The sequence below is a fragment of the Melanerpes formicivorus genome, unplaced genomic scaffold, assembly GCF_026170545.1.
Source record: "Melanerpes formicivorus ecotype bairdi unplaced genomic scaffold, bMelFor1.0.p_v2 SCAF_93, whole genome shotgun sequence".
Taxonomy (NCBI): Eukaryota; Metazoa; Chordata; class Aves; order Piciformes; family Picidae; genus Melanerpes; species Melanerpes formicivorus.
This window is the reverse complement of record NW_027142445.1, coordinates 62685-79085: the sequence shown is the minus strand read 5'-3', so window position 1 is coordinate 79085 and position 16401 is coordinate 62685. Positions and strand designations below refer to the sequence as shown.

The 16401-nt window shown below is 48.3% G+C and overlaps 1 protein-coding gene across 1 annotated transcript in view; it reads right to left on the bottom strand.

Annotated features, from left to right (window-relative positions):
- Positions 1-16401, bottom strand: part of RSRC1 (arginine and serine rich coiled-coil 1) — a 170600-nt gene that overhangs the window by 113997 nt on the left and 40202 nt on the right. The window lies entirely within an intron of this gene.

Below are 16401 nucleotides of genomic sequence, written 5' to 3'. Positions count from 1 at the left end.
AACCTACCCTCCCAAATCCTTGCATTCATTATCTTGCTTTTAACCTTCTCTTCACAGGAGGTACTAACATCATCTGCTTTATCTGGCACTTCTCAAGCTCTCTCTGGTGAAAGCCCAGAGCAGGGCAAGACACAGCAACCTGCCAAGAAGTGGCCAGCCAAAGTCTAGACCAGAAGTCTTGCTCAGCATTTCAGGTGCTGGCATTCCTTCAAGGAAATTCAAGTAATTAGTAGTGCACACTGCTGATTTACCAGCAACTGGACCAAACCTAGAAGGCACAAATAGAAACTGCCTCTCATTCTACAGCCAAGATTTTCCTCAAAGGTGGGAATAGAATAGAATAGAGAATAGAATAGAGAATAGAGAATAGAGTAGAATAGAATAGAGAATAGAGTAGAATAGAGAAGAGAAGAGAAGAGAAGAGAAGAGAAGAGAAGAGAGAAGAGAAGAGAAGAGAAGAGAAGAGAAGAGAAGAGAAGAGAAGAGAAGAGAAGAGAGAAGAGAGAAGAGAGAAGAGAGAAGAGAGAAGAGAGAAGAGAGAAGAGAGAAGAGAGAAGAGAGAAGAGAGAAGAGAAGAGAAGAGAAGAGAAGAGAAGAGAAGAGAAGAGAAGAGAAGAGAAGAGAAGAGAAGAGAAGAGAAGAGAAGAGAAGAGAAGAGAAGAGAAGAGAGATCAGAGCAGAGCATGTTGGAAGAGACCTTTGAGATCATTGAGTCCAACCTATCACCCAACACCATGTAATCAACTAATCCATGGCACCAAGCACCCCATCCAGTCTCTTCCTAAACACCTCCAGTGATGGTGACTCCACCACCTCCCTGGTTTTGCTACAATGAAGGTTCCTGAAATAAAAAGAAGCACCAGAAACACAGAAGGGTCCAAGGAAACCTGGACCCCAAGCAGCTTGGATCTCAAAGGTTAAACCCAGCGCTGCCCATTGCAGCTGCACACATTGGAGGTAAACTGAAACACTCCACAAACACTCTGAAAAAATGAGTGCCAGGTCCTCCAACAGCAGCAGTTCCTAGAGGAACCACAGGTGATACAGAAGACCTGGAGATGCTGCTGATCAGGCCTGGAGACTGAGCAAGAAAGGATTTCTAACCTGCAAAACCTCAGGGAATCTCCAACCACCACCTCAAGCCACAAACTGCACTAAGAAACTGCAGCCACGGATCGCAAAGCCTGCTCCCAGCAGCACTGTTCCTTGGTCTTCCCTGGGGAAATAAGTTGGAGTCAGGCATCTACTAGCCTATAAAAATTCTCTTAATCTCTGTATTTTTAGCTCTATTGGTCTCAGTTCACCTCAGGTAACATCACTTAGGACAGGAGATGTGGTGAACCTTCACAGACCTCCCTTGACAGACCTTGTACGGACACAACAGTGTGAGCCCTGCCACAGACATGGTTTTAGCTGATCACACATCCATCCTCTCCAGCATTCCTCTACCTGGTTGCTCATGCAGGACTTCCTGAAGCTTTACAGACTAACCCCAGAATCCCAGCATGGAATGGTCCTCTGAGGATCACTTAGTCCCAGCAGGGGCACCCACAGCACCTTGCCCAGGATCACAATGGCCAGGGGCGGTTCGGAATCTCTCTCTCTGGAGAAGGAGGCTCCACAACCTCTCTGGGCAGTCTGGCCAGGATATTCCTGACAAAACTTGGAATATATTGGCTCTTTTCCTGGATTTTCAGTTCTGGCTGGAAGCTGTAACCACAATACACAAAATTTCACCAGTTTCTTCACCTCCCTGTGTGGAACTTCCTCCTGGTGTCCAACCTACCTCTGCCCTGCTCCAGTCTCCAACCACTGCCCCTCATCCTATCCCCACAGGCCCTTCTGAACAGTCCCTCCCCAGCTCTCCTGTTGCCCTTTCAGGCACTGAAGTGCCTAAATAAGAATTGGGCAGCAGGTCAAGGGAGGGTGTCTTGCTCCTGTGCTCTGCCCTAGTGAGGTCACATCTGGAGCCCTGGGTCCACCTCTGGGCTCCCTGCTTCAAGAGAGACAGGGAACTGCTGGAGAGAGTCCAGCAGAGGCTACAAAGCCGCTGAGGGGATCCTGTGATCAATTAGGGCACAAACCCAGCACTCTGCAAGCTGTCAACTGCAAGAGCGACTCTGCCACGAAGGATCCGAAGCCAATTCACTTGGCAGCACGGAGGAGCTCTCAGCAATCACAACTCTCACACGTGAAAGCTCAACTTCATTGGCTGCTGGTCACTTTAAACCCTTAATTCTCCCGATAAAACTCGCTCAAAGTCTTAGTTTTAAAGCCTGCAAATCAGCAAAGGAGCCAGCAGCTAAATGTATGCTGGGAGCAGAGGGTCTCCCCTCACAAGCTGGGACCTTCCCGTGCTTCAGCTGCGATACGGCCCCTGAGCCACGGCCAGCAGAAGCCGATTTGAATAATCAATATGACAACCTTATTTTTCTAATGCAAACGGGATTGATACAGTAAGGTGTCTCCCTGCCACATCACAGTCATGGCCTCTTTTAACCCCTAATTAGATTTAGGCGATTATCCCTGCTCTTCCTTACAAGTGTACAGCCCGGATAAGGGATGACAAAAGCTATCTGCCACTTCCTCAGCCTTCGCAGACTGCAGGTTATCCCAGGGAGATACAGGGGTAAGATCAGCACAACAATTGTTATTCATATCATCCCCACCGCTCTGCCAGCCAGCCCGAAGTGAAAACAACCCCCCAAAAAACAACAACAACAACAGCAGCCCGGAGCATTAGGTAAATGCAAAGCACTTAAGAGCATCAGGGTTACACAGATGGAAATCCAAGGTGATGTTAGGGAAGTGTGTTTCATTCAAACTGCTCAGCACAAAGAGAGCTATGGAGCAACGATTCGGGGGTGGTTCTTTCATGCTGGCTTTTCCCCCAGTTGGGAAGCACCGAGTTTTCCCTAAGTCCTCCTTCACTGCTGATTTGACTCTGACAGGGAAATGTTAGCTGTCCCTAAAAACAGACATGAAAAAAAAATCAAACTTTTGGACCCAGCAATCCCCATTCTGACACAGCTAGCCCCAAAACATCACAGCAACCTTTTGGACCCAGCAATCCCCATTCTGACACAGCTAGCCCCAAAACATCACAGCAACCTTTTGGACCCAGCAATCCCCATTCTGACACAGCTAGCCCCAAAACATCACATCAGCCTTTTGACCCAGCAATCCCCATTCTGACACAGCTAGCCCCAAAACATCACATCAACTTTTTGACCCAGCAATCCCCATTCTGACACAGCTAGCCCCAAAACATCACATCAACCTTTTGACCCAGCAACCCCCATTCTGACACAGCTAGCCCCAAAACATCACATCAAACTTTTGACCCAGCAGCCCCCATGTTTCACACAGCTAGCCCCAAAAAGATACACCAAAAATCAACCTTTTGGACCCAGCAATCCTCATTCTGACACAGCTAGCCCCAAAACATCACAGCAACCTTTTGACCCAGCAACCCCCATTCTGACAGAGCTAGCCCCAAAACATCACATCAGCCTTTTGACCCAGCAATCCCCATTCTGATACAGCTAGCCCCAAAACATCACATCAACCTTTTGACCCAGCAATCCCCATTCTGACACAGCTAGCCCCAAAACATCACAGCAACCTTTTGACTCAGCAACCCCCATTCTGACACAGCTAGCCCCAAAACATCACAGCAACCTTTTGACTCAGCAACCCCCATTCTGACACAGCTAGCCCCAAAACATCACAGCAACCTTTTGACCCAGCAATCCCCATTCTGACAGAGCTAGCCCCAAAACATCACATCAGCCTTTTGACCCAGCAATCCCCATTCTGACACAGCTAGCCCCAAAACATCACATCAACCTTTTGACCCAGCAATCCCCATTCTGACACAGCTAGCCCCAAAACATCACAGCAACCTTTTGACTCAGCAATCCCCATTCTGACACAGCTAGCCCCAAAACATCACAGCAACCTTTTGACTCAGCAATCCCCATTCTGACACAGCTAGCCCCAAAACATCACAGCAACCTTTTGACCCAGCAGCCCCCAGGTTTCTCACACCTAGCCCCAAAAAGATACACCAAAAATCAAACTTTTGGACCCAGCAATCCCCATTCTTACACAGCTCTCCCTAAAAATGTAAACTAAGAATCAAACTTTTGGGGGGGCCACCAGTCCCCATTTCTACACAGCTAACCCCAAAACCCGAACCCCAGACTTTAGGAAGCAGCAATCCCCATTTTCACAGAGGTAGCCCTAAAAACACAAACTAAGAATCAAGGGGTTTGACCCGGCAACTCCTCCATTTTCACACAGCTAACCCTAAAAACCAAACCCAAAACAACCATCAAACTTTAGGAAGCAGCAATCCCCATGTTCAAACAGCTATCCCTATAAAGGTGTTGATCTGCTGGAGGATAGAGAGGCTCTGCAGAGGGACCTCGACAGGCTGGACAGATGGGCAGAGTCCAAGGGCAGGAGATTGAACACATCCAAGTGCCAGGTTCTGCACATTGGCCACAACAACCCCAGGCAGTGCTACAGGCTGGGGTCAGAGTGGCTGAGAGCAGCCAGGCAGAGAGGGACCTGGGGGTGCTGGTCGATGGTAGGCTGAACATGAGCCAGCAGTGTGCCCAGGCAGCCAAGAGGGCCAAGGGCATCCTGGCCTGCATCAGGAAGAGTGTGGCCAGCAGGAGCAGGGAGGTCATTCTGCCCCTGTACACTGCACTGGTTAGGCCACATCTTGAGTCCTGTGTCCAGTTCTGGGCTCCTCAGTTCAGGAAGCAGGTTGACTTGCTGGAACGAGTCCAGAGAAGGGCAACAAAGCTGGGGAGGGGTTTGGAGCACAGCCCTGTGAGGAGAGGCTGAGGGAGCTGGGGTTGCTTAGCCTGGAGAGGAGGAGACTCAGGGGAGACCTTCTTGCTCTCTCCAGCTCCCTGAAGGGAGGTTGTAGCCAGGTGGGGGTTGGTCTCTTCTCCCAGGCACCCAGCACCAGAACAAGAGGACACAGTCTCAGGCTGCACCAGGGGAGGTTTAGGCTGAGGTTAGGAAGAAGTTCTACACAGAGAGAGTGATTGCCCATTGGGATGTGCTGCCTGGGGAGGTGGTGGAGTCACCATCACTGGAGCTGTTCAGAAGGAGACTTGATGGGGTGCTTGGTGCCATGGGTTAGCTGTTTAGGTGGTGTTGGATTGGTTGATGGGTTGGACACGATGATCTTGAAGGTCTCTTCCAACCTGGTCTGGTCTATTCTATTCTATTCTATTCCATTCCATTCCATTCCATTCAATATACCTTAAAACTCAAACTTATTGACCCAGCTATCCCCATTTTTAAGCAGCTATCCTTAAAACTCCAACTTTTTGACCCAACAATCCCCATTTTTAAGCAGCTATCCTTAAAACTCAAACTCATTGACCCAGCAGTCCCTATTTTTAAGCAGCTATCCTTAGAACTCCTTAGAACTCCAACTTACTGACCCAGCAGCCCCCATTTTTTAAGCAGCTCTCCCTAAAACTAAAAAAACCCCAAACTTTTGCCCCAGAAATGCCCCATTCTTACACAGCTCCCCCTCAAACTCCAACTTTTTTTTTGCCCCAGCAGTCCCCCCACACACACAATCCCATAGCTCAGCAAAGTATTAGCAGACAGGGAAGATCTATTCCAGAAGCATAATCACATTTCATTTACAAGAACTCTTATCTCAAGCACTTAAACATAACATTTAAACAGTTTTTCCATTTTATTGTGCTCAGTATTGGAGCTAATAAGATAGAAAAGTCTAATCATGTTAGCAACATTTCTATTGCATTACATAAACACAGCCCTGGATTAAAGGCAGAGCAGGGGGGAAAGCAAGCACGAGGATGCCCAATAAATTTGCTTTAGATCCTCTATGGCAAAAGTCACTATTGGAGCCAACAGATCAAGCACTTAGCATCACACTGCTGAAGGCTTTGTGGCCCCTGGCAGAAATAAGGAGCCTTGGTATCGGGGTGGGGGGGAACTGCCATGCTAGAATCAGAATGGGTTGGGTTGGAGGGGACCTCAAAGATCATCCAGCTCCAACCCCCTGCCATGGGCAGGGACACCTCCCACCAGCCCAGGTTGCTCAAGGCCTCAGCCAGCCTGGCCCTGAGCACCCCCAGGGAGGAGGCAGCCACAGGCTCTCTGGGCAACTTGTGTCAGTGTCTCCCAACCCTCACTGCAAAGAATTTCTTCCTCCTCTCCAGTTTCAGTCTCCTCTCTCCCAGCTCAAAGCCATTGTGGCACTCCCAGCCGTTGTCCAGAGTCCCTCCCCAGCTCTCCTGGAGCCCCTTCAGCTACTGGAAGGCTGCTCTGAGGTCTCCCTGGAGCCTTCTCTCCTCCAGGCTGAACAGCCCCAACTCTCCTAGCCGGGCCCCATAGCAGAGGTTCTCCTAACATCCTGAGATAAAATAGCATTTAAACTTTCTCCTCCTTCCTTCTAGCTCTTTAAAAGAAGTTTCTCATTAGCTCTACCTTCTGAAAACTTCCCATGGTCATCACTAATTGGGAATCTTTCCCCTTTGTTAATATCATTACCAGTGACTCAAGCATGCGGATTTCTGGACTGAAACCCAGAGAGAGCAAGCAAACAAAATCCCATCTAACAAGACCCACGTCAGAAATGCCTTCAGCTCACAAACACCCCCAAGCTCCTGCAGACCCCTCCAGCCAGGCGGGGCTGAAGCTGGTTGCTCCTCACGGCTCCTGCTCACCCAGCAGGGTTTGGGTTTCATCCTCCAGGTTCAAGGCTCTCTCCACTCGCTGCCTGCTTTGCTTCCCCAGGCACCTCGGCACACCTGGCAGCCAAGAAACACCCCCCCCCCCCTCCCCCAGGGCCCGGGGTTTTTTAGGAGGAGTCACGGAGGCACTGACAACGCCTCGCAGCAAACACCTCAGGGAGAGGTTAGCGGAGGTCAGCACCGAGCGAAGAACAGCACCCGGGGGGCTGCGCCGCCGCCGAGGCAAACCGCAGCCACTCACCGCGGGGAAAACATCTCCAGGTAGAGGCACCAGGTTCTTGGAACCGTGGAACAGAATCATAGGGTGGGGTGGGGTGGAAAGGACCTTTGATGCTCATCCAAGTCCAACCCCCCCTGCAGACGGCAGGGAGATCCCCAACTACAGCCCAAACAGCCTGACCTGGGAAGGGTTTCAGGACTGGGGCTTCAAGCGCCTCTCTAGGCAGCCTGAGGCAGCGTTTCACCACCCTCGAGGTAAAAGAGAGAGCTCTGAAATAGATCAGGAAGGCATCTGGAATGCGTTCGTGGTGTTCAAAGGCCGTCTCTAGCCCCTGCATCAGACACTTCCCAGTGTCCCACAAGTCCCACATCAGCCGGGCAAGAGACTCCTGGCACGAAACGTAGCTGCACTAAATTCCTCATCTCCCCTCCTGTGACACACAGAATCTCACACAGATAGAGAATCACAGAGTCACCAAGGTTGGAAGAGACCTCAAAGATCATCGAGTCCAACCTGTCACCACAGACCTCATGACCAGACCATGGCACCAAGTGCCACATCCAATCCCCTCTTGAACACCTCCAGGGATGGGGACTCCACCACCTCCCTGGGCAGCACATCCCAATGGCTAACAACTCTCTCTGTGAAGAACTTTCTCCTCATCTCCAGCCTAAACTTCCCCTGGCACAGCTTGAGACTGTGCCCTCTTGTTCTCGTCCTGGGTGCCTGGGAGAAGAGACCAACCCCCACCTGGCTACAACCTCCCTTCAGGTAGCTGTAGACAGCAGTAAGGTCTCCCCTTATATTTAAAATACCTGAAATTCCTGAGCTATAAGCCAAGATTGATAAGCCTGAGGTAAGCCAATGCTTTCTGCTGGTAGATGACATTGAGCCATGGTGACAGCATCAAGTCACGCTGAGACTGGCACTTTCAACCTTCAGTGGAGGCTTTCAGTTTGGTATTACAGACAGAGCTCTGCAAACCAGTCCCTCCAAGCACCTGCTTTGAAGAAAGCATTAAAGCCACTTACAGGTCAGAGAATTTCACACTTCAATGACTAAAAATGTTTAATTCAATGAAGAATTGGACACTATTAAATATTATTTAACACCATGATGATCCTCCCCCTCTACTCAGCTCTGGTGAGACCCCACCTGCAGTACTGCCTCCAGTTCTGGAGCCCCTATTACAAGAGGGATCTGGAGGTGCTGAAAGGTGTCCAGAGAAGGGCCAGGAGGATGAGCAGAGGGCTGGAGCACCTCTCCTATGAGGACAGACTGAAGGAGTTGGGGCTGTTCAGTCTGGAGAAGAGAAGGCTCCCAGGTGACCTCATTGTGGCCTTCCAGTATCTGAAGGGGGCTACAGGAAGGCTGGGGAGGGACCGCTCAGGATCTCAGGGAGTGATAGGACTAGGGGGAATGGAATGAAGCTGGAGGTGGGGAGATTCAGGCTGGAGGTGAGGAGGAAGTTCTTCCCCATGAGAGTGGTGAAGCCCTGGAATGGGTTGTCCAGGGAGGTGGTTGAGGCCCCATTCCTGGAGGTGTTTAAGCCCAGGCTGGATGAGGCTCTGGCCAGGCTGATCTAGTGTGGGGTGTCCCTGCCCACGGCAGGGGGGTTGGAACTAGCTGATCCTTGTGGTCCAACCCTGACTGATACTGATACTATGATACTACCATTTAACCCTGTGAACCACTATTTAACCCTATGAACCACTATTGAACCCTGTTTAACACTATGAACCACTAGTCATCATTATTGAACCCTATTTAACACTATTAAGCACTATTTAACACTATTAATCCCTATTTAACCCTATTTAACACTATCAATCCCTATTGAACACTATTAATCCCTATTGAACCCTGTTTATTTCACCCTGTTTATTTAACCCTGTATTCAATCACAATTAACCACTGCCCAATGCCACTTGAAACACGATTAAACACTTTAAAGCCCTTAAACACTAATTAAAGAGGGTCAGGAAATAAAGGATTTGATTTCCACACTGAAATGCCTAAAAAAGATTAAGAAAGAGAATAATTTCTTGAAGAAATTACCACTGTGAAGCACTATTTAACACTATTAATCACTATTAGGCACTAAATTGAACACTATTTAACAGGGCTGGGGAAACCAAAGTACTTTTCCTTTCACATGGGAATGCTTCAACAAATTAATTCAAGGAAGAATTTAACACTATTTAATAGTATAGTGAACACTGTTTAGCACCATTTTAAACCCTATTAACCACTCTTTAACCCTATTAAACACGATTTAACCCTATTTTAACCTCTATTAACCACTATTTAACAGCAGTTTACAGCCTTATTAAATATTACTTAACCCTGTTTTAAACACTGCTTAACAGGGCCAGGACAGAAAGATTTTCACAGCTCACATCTGAATTCCTAAAGTACAACTCCTTGAAGTACTGAAGGTTATTAAGCCCTATTAAGACTATTTTAAGCACTATTAAACACTATAAAACCCCCACTATTTACCACTATATTAATCAGTATTAAACCCTGCTTTAAATGCTATTAAACACTGCTTTAATTGCTATTAAATACTGCTTTAATTGCTATTAAACACTGCTTTAAATGCTATTAAACCCTGCTTTAATTGCTATTAAACACTGCTTTAAATGCTATTAAACCCTGCTTTAAATGCTATTAAACCCTCCTTTAAATGCTATTAAACCCTCCTTTAAATGCTATTAAACCCTGCTTAAGAGAGAAATAAGCATTTGGTACTCTCAAAAATTACTTCACTGAAGGATTGAACACTATTAAAAGCTACTTAAAATTCTTTTAGGCACTAGTGAACCCTATTTAAGACTATTTTAGGTGCCATGAAATACTGCTTTAAACATTATTAAGCACTCTTTAGCACTATGTTAAGTACTCTTTAACCCAATGTTAAATACCATTAGCCACTATTTAACAGGGCCAGGAAATAAGGATCTTTGCTTTCACACCTAAATACCTAACAAAGGAATTAATTCAAGAGCTGAGCACTGTCAAATATTGTTCATCACTCTTTTAAACACCACTGAGCAAGACTCAATGCTATTTTAAGTACTCTGGAACACCGTTCAGCAGGCTCAGAAAACACAGGTCTTTGCTTTCACACCTGAATCCCTAACAAATTGGTTCACTGAAGAACTGAACGCTGTTGAATATTCTTTATCACTATTTTAAACAGCATTAAGCACCATTTAATGTTATTTTAAATACTATTAAACACCATGCAACAGGGCCAGGAAATAAAGATCTTGGCTTTCAACAAGGTTGGAAAAGACCTCAGAGGTCATTGAGTCCAACCTATAGCCTTTCACACCTGAATTCCTGATAAATTAATTGATTGAAGAACTGAACACTGCTAAATGTTGTTTATCACTGTTGTAAACATCATTGAGCACTATTTAATGCTATTTTAAGCACTATGAGATGCTGTTTAACAGGGTCAGGAAGAAAAGAGCTTGGCTTTCACATCTGGATTCCTGCAAAAATTAGTCCCTTCACTCCCTGAGCCTCTGTGAGCAGCTGACAGCTCAGCAGGTCTCTGCCTCCCAGCACACCCCCAAGTTTCTTCTTGTGAAGAACCACATCCAGGTCCTTTTCCCATGGATCAGACTCTCCCTGAGCCATGGATGGATCCATAGGATAAATATTGTTCCAGGGGAAGCATTCCCCTCCACACTCTGCTAATCACAGACCTATAAATCCATTTAGTTCTAATCAAAGCAGAGAGCAATGCCCACCTGACAAGAATCAATGGGAACAAACCCTTCTCCCTCTCTGACACAGCGTGATCCCATTAAGCTGCTTCAAAAGAGTCTGATCCCAGCAGCAAAGTCAGACCCTTCCTGATCAATTCCTTAATCCATTTGGAGAGAATGGACTGAGCTGGCTTTTTCAACTGCAGCCCAGGAAAAAATCATTCCCAACATAATTCACCATTAAATGGGCCTTGTTCTACAAGAACTTCAGCAGCTGGAAGCAGAATCCAGGAGGATCAGCAGCACATCAGACATCGTTGCTCTGATGTCTTCCCACTTCCAGCCAGACATTCACTCCATGCCTGTGCCAGGCTGGTCTCTCATGGAGCTTTTATAAAGCTGCTTTTAACACAATAGAAAATGTGCAGAATGATGCCTTGAGGGGAAATGATTCCCAGCTTTTTCCTCCAGAAACACTTCATTAAGGTACCACCATGGGGTCACCACCATCTGAGAGAAAGTGGAACACAACTGTTGTGATGCTGATTTATTTTGGTTGGAAGAGATCCCTAAGATCATCCAATCCAACCAACAACCCAAGCCCACCATGGCCATTAAACCATGGCACCAAGTGGTGCTTGAACACCTCCAGGGCTAGGGACTCCACCACCTCCCTGGGCAGCCTCTGCCAGTCCCTGACCACTCTGGCAGCAAAGACATTTTTCCTCCTCTCCAACCTAACCCTCCCCTGGCACAATTTCAGGACATCTCCTCTCCTTATCACCTGACACTAGGGAGAAGAGACCAACCTTCCAGGTATTTGTTTCTCACATCCAGAAATGTCTAATCTCCACAGCTCAAAGAAAGGCCAGGATGACCCCAAGGGTCACACACATTTTAGGGCCAAAGCCTAAGAAAAGACAGTTTCACATTTCCCTGGCACAAGCTTCACAGACTCACTGGATCATTTTGGTTGGAAGAGACCTTTAAGGTCATCAAGTCCAGCTGTCAGCCCAGCACTGCCAGATCACCACTAAACCTTCATTCTGCAGTAAGCTCCATGCTAGAAAACCCATTCTTTAGCCAAAAAAAAACCCAGACTCCTCTATTTTCAAGAGAGAGTTTCATGTTTTCATGAGTTTCATAGAATCACAGCAGGGGCTGGGCTGGAAGGGACCTCCAAAGCTCACCCAGTCCAACCCCTGCACCCAGCAGGGATATCCTCCACTGGAGCAGGTTGCTCACAGCCCTTTCCAGCCTCACCTTGAACATCTCCAGGCATGGAGCCTCAACTGGCACCTCCCTGGGCAACCTGCTGCAGTGTTCCAGCAGCCTCCTGCTGCAGAGCTTGTTCCTCACATCCAATCTCAATCTGCTCTGCTCTCATTTCCAACCACTGCCCCTGGGCCTGTCCCTGCAGCCCTTTGGGAGCAGTCCCTCTGCAGCCTGCTTGGAGCCCTTCAGGTACTGACAGGCTGCTCTGAGGTCTCCCTGGAGCCTTCTCTTCTCCAGGTCTCATCAGGACTGTAGTGGTGTTGAAAATGAGAGTTTTACATTTTCAGGAGGGACTTCCACATTTTCAGGAGGGACTTTCAGTTTCATAAGAGTTTCACATTTTCAGGGGAGAATTTCACATTTTCCTGGGAGTTTCATATTTCCATGACAGAATTTCATCTTTTCACAAGAGACTTTCATATTTTCAGGAGAATTTCCATTTGAGAGAGTTCCACATTTCCAGGAGGGAATTCCCCATTTCCAGGAGAAAGCTTTCCACTTTCCTGAGAAAGTTTCCTATTTTCCTGTGAGTTTCATCTTCTCCTGGGAGAATTCCCCATTTCCCTGTACAATTCCCCCTCACTTCACAGCCACACAGCTTTCCACATGTGGGTGTTGGGGTGGTTTTTTTTTCCCCTCCACTTGCCTCTATTTTTTCCCCTCACTCTAAGGACTCAATTTGTTGTGTTTGTTCTGCCTCTTTTTTTTTCCCACCCCCCTCTCCACCTAAATTCTTCCTGGAGACTCCTCAAGCTTTAGCTGCATGACAGCAAGAGCCTTGGGTGCACAGTTAGGTGATTACTGTATCTCTGCAGTTCAGTATCTGCAGGGTGTCTGGATGCCACTCCAACTCCTTAAACCCAGTAAAGAGATTACAGCTCCCTCTAAGTGGATTTGCACAGCTCCCCTATCATTCTGTTCGGATTCCTCACACACAGATTAAGAGAGGGCCATTAAAACAATCCCCAGCTGCTCTCAAAGTGCAAGGTGCCTTGGTTGAGAGGGGGGAGGGGAGGGAAGAACAAACCCCCAACCTCAACTCCCATCATGGAGCACGTGTAGGGGAATAAAAACACACCTCCAGGAGGAAGAAGTCTGAGTGCAAGGAATTACTGCCTTGGAAAATGGAAGGCAGAAAAGAGGCAGGCTAATGCAGATGACATAGCTGTAAGAGGACAATCGTGGTGCCTGGCAGTTTGAAGGAGCAGAGAGTTTGGAAAATTCTAAACAGCTTAGAAGAATGTGTGGCTTTGAAGATATTGCCTTCAGATGCAGGCCAAAAAACCCTCTTGCTGCAAAGATGGAGAAAAGAAAGGAAAGGAAGAAAGAAAAAAACAAACCCTAAAGATCTCCCTCTAATTCCCTCACAGTACATGAATTTAGGAGGGAAGCTCATTTAACAAGCAGCTCTGACAGGCTGAACTCCACAAATTGGGCACAAAAATAGTGACTGGGGCAGCTTAGCACCAGGGAAGGAAAATGAAATGCTTATTCTGGGGTGGGGGTGGGGGAAATCCTGGTTTGATAGGCTGGGTGGCTTGCTGCCATCTTACAGAATCATGAGGACCTTGGAGGTCTTAGAATCATAGAACTGTTTCAGTTGAAAAAGACTTCTAAGACTATCAAGTCCAACCAGCAGCCTACCACCACCACAGCCATTTAACCATGGCCCCAAGTGCCATGGCCACACATTTCTTAGACTCACAGAACCCTAGAGTTGGTTTGGCTGCAAACATCCCTCTAGGGTTATCAAATCCAACCAGCAACCCAACCCCACCATGGCCACCAAACCCTGGCCCCAGGTGCCATCTCCACAGGTTTCTTAGAATCACAGAAGCCTAGAACTGGGGTTGGGAAAGCCCTCTGAGCTCATCCAGTCCAACCAGCAACCCAACACCACCATGGCCACCAAATCATGGCCCCAGGTGCCACAGCCACAGGTTTGTTGAATACCTCCAGGCATGGGGACTCCACCACCTCCCTGGGCAGCCTGGGCCAGCCCCTGACCACTCTTGCAGCAAGGAAATTCTTCCCCCTGTCCAACCTAACCCTCCCCTGGCCTCTCACAGTTGTGCTCCACGGCTTGCACACAACTTCTACCCACGCTGGGTTTTCACAGCTGCCTGGTAGTGAAAGGAGAAGCAATCAAACCATATGTTGCTGTCTCAATGTCACAGCACAGGAAATCAATGCCCAGACCTTTTTTAGTCTTAAAAAGGGAGATTTCCAGCAAACAAAAAGAAGAGCAAGGCCAACACAGCTCAGATGACAATAGTGACAAATTCAGGTCAAAGGCACATGACCCTGGAGCTGCTCTGGGCATATGGACAGCTCTGTCTTTTGCAAGGGGAGGCTCTTGCTCTGCTTCCCATTGCCCTTTGGCTGACTTGCTGCAGAGGAAATTGTCCTCATTTGGCCTTTCAGTGGCTTCCTTCAGGTTCCCACCACCTGAACACTCGTTGCCTTGTCTTATTACTGTGCACCACTGAACAGAGATTGGCTCCATCCACTTGACACCCACCCCTCAGACATTCGTAGACATTATTAGACCTATCTGCGTCCAACAAACCTCAAAGAACACAGAATTCCAGGATGGCAGGGGTTGGAAGGGAGCTCATCCAGACCAATCCCCCTGCCAAGACAGGGTCACCTAGAACAGGGCACACAGGAACACATTCAGGTGGGTTTGAAATCTCTCCAGAGATGAAGACTCTACCACCTCTCTGGGCAGTCTGCTCCAGGGCTCTCTCACTCTTAAACCAAAGAAGTTCCTCCTCATGCTTGGATGGGACTTCTTATGTCCAAACTTGTGCCCATTAGCCCTTGTCCTGCTTGTGCCCATTAGCCACTGGGCACCACTGAGAAAAGCACCTGAGAATGAACCACAATGAGTGCAAGGTGACCTCTTTATTTACAGAGCCTGTGGCCAGCTCTGGGCTCCCCAGCTCAAGAGGGACAGAGAACTGCTGGAGAGAGTCCTGGGGAGGCTGCAAAAGCTGCTGAGGGGCCTGGAGCAGCTCTGTGAGGAGCAAAGGCTGAGAGCCCTGGGGCTGAGAGCCTGCAGAAGAGCAGCCCCAGAGGGGAGCTGAGCAATGCTCAGCAAGAGCTAAAGGAGCTGTTGGGAGCAAGAGGCTGGGGCCAGGCTCTGCTCAGTGGTGCCCAGGGACAGGCCAAGGGGCACAAAGTGGCAGCCAGGAGGTTCCCTTGGCATGGCACTACAAACAAAACCTCTTTAGAGCCCACTCCAGAGGAAGCTGAAACAAATGCCTGGCAAGGATACCCCAGGTCAGATAAAGAGGTTCAACTTCTCAGCAACTTTTAGAAGCTCATTATCTGCTATTCCTCAAGAAGCCACCAGAATTAATTACTGTGGCTAATTAGGACTATCAAGGATCTTAAAACTATATTATAACAACCTCTCAGCAGCATGACTGCAGCCATTACAAAGTCCTCATAATTTAGTCCAGACATGGAAATAAAACCACTTGGATTCAGGAAAGGTTTTATTTTTTTCCCCCTCTGAGAAAAGAACAAAGCAAACTCCACAGCAAGTACTCCAAACTATTTTCCAACAGGGTACTGAAGCAGTTTGGGTTCAGCACTCAAAATGCAGGCTCTAATTTTAACCAGATTTTAAAGAAGCTCTGCAATTTTTCTCCTAGTTCCTGGGGTTTGTGTGGCCACATGGCCACAGAGTTCACTCCCCCTGAGCAGGGCATTTCCTCCAGGGACAAGGATCATCCCCTGGCAGACAAAGGGTCTGTCCTGGGGCAGAGGGGCTGGAAACTGGCCCGTGGAAAAGGACCTGGGGGTGTTGGTCAACAGCAGCTGGATAGAAGCCAGTGTGTGCTCAGGTAGCCAAGAAGGCCACCAGCAGCCTGGCCTGGAGCAGTGAGAGTCTGACCAGCAGGACCAGGGCAGGGATTGGTCCCCTGTACTGGGCACTGATGAGGCTACACCTTGAGTGCTGGGTTTAGTTTTGGGGCTCTCAGGCCAAGAAGGACACTGAGAGGCTGGAGCAGGTCCAGAAAAGGGCAACCAAGCTGGGGAAAGATCTGGAGAGCAGGGCTGGGGAGGAACAGCTGAGGGAGCTGGGGGTGTTCAGCCTGGAGAAGAGGAGGCTGAGGGAGACCTCATTGCCCTCTACAGCTCCCTGAGAGGAAGCTGGAGCCAGGTATGGTTTGGCCTCTTCTCCCAAGGATCAAGTGATAGGACAAGAGGAAATGGCCTTAAGTTGGACCAGATGAGATTTAGGTTGTCCATGAGGAACAATTTCTTCCCCAAAAGGATTTCCCAGCCCTGGCCCAGGCTGCCCAGGGCAGTGGTGGAGTCCCCAGCCCTGGAGGGGTTTCAAAGCTGGGTGGATGTGGTGCTAAGAGCCATGGTTCAGTGGTGAGCTGGCAGTGCTGGGGTAAAGCTTGGACTGGAT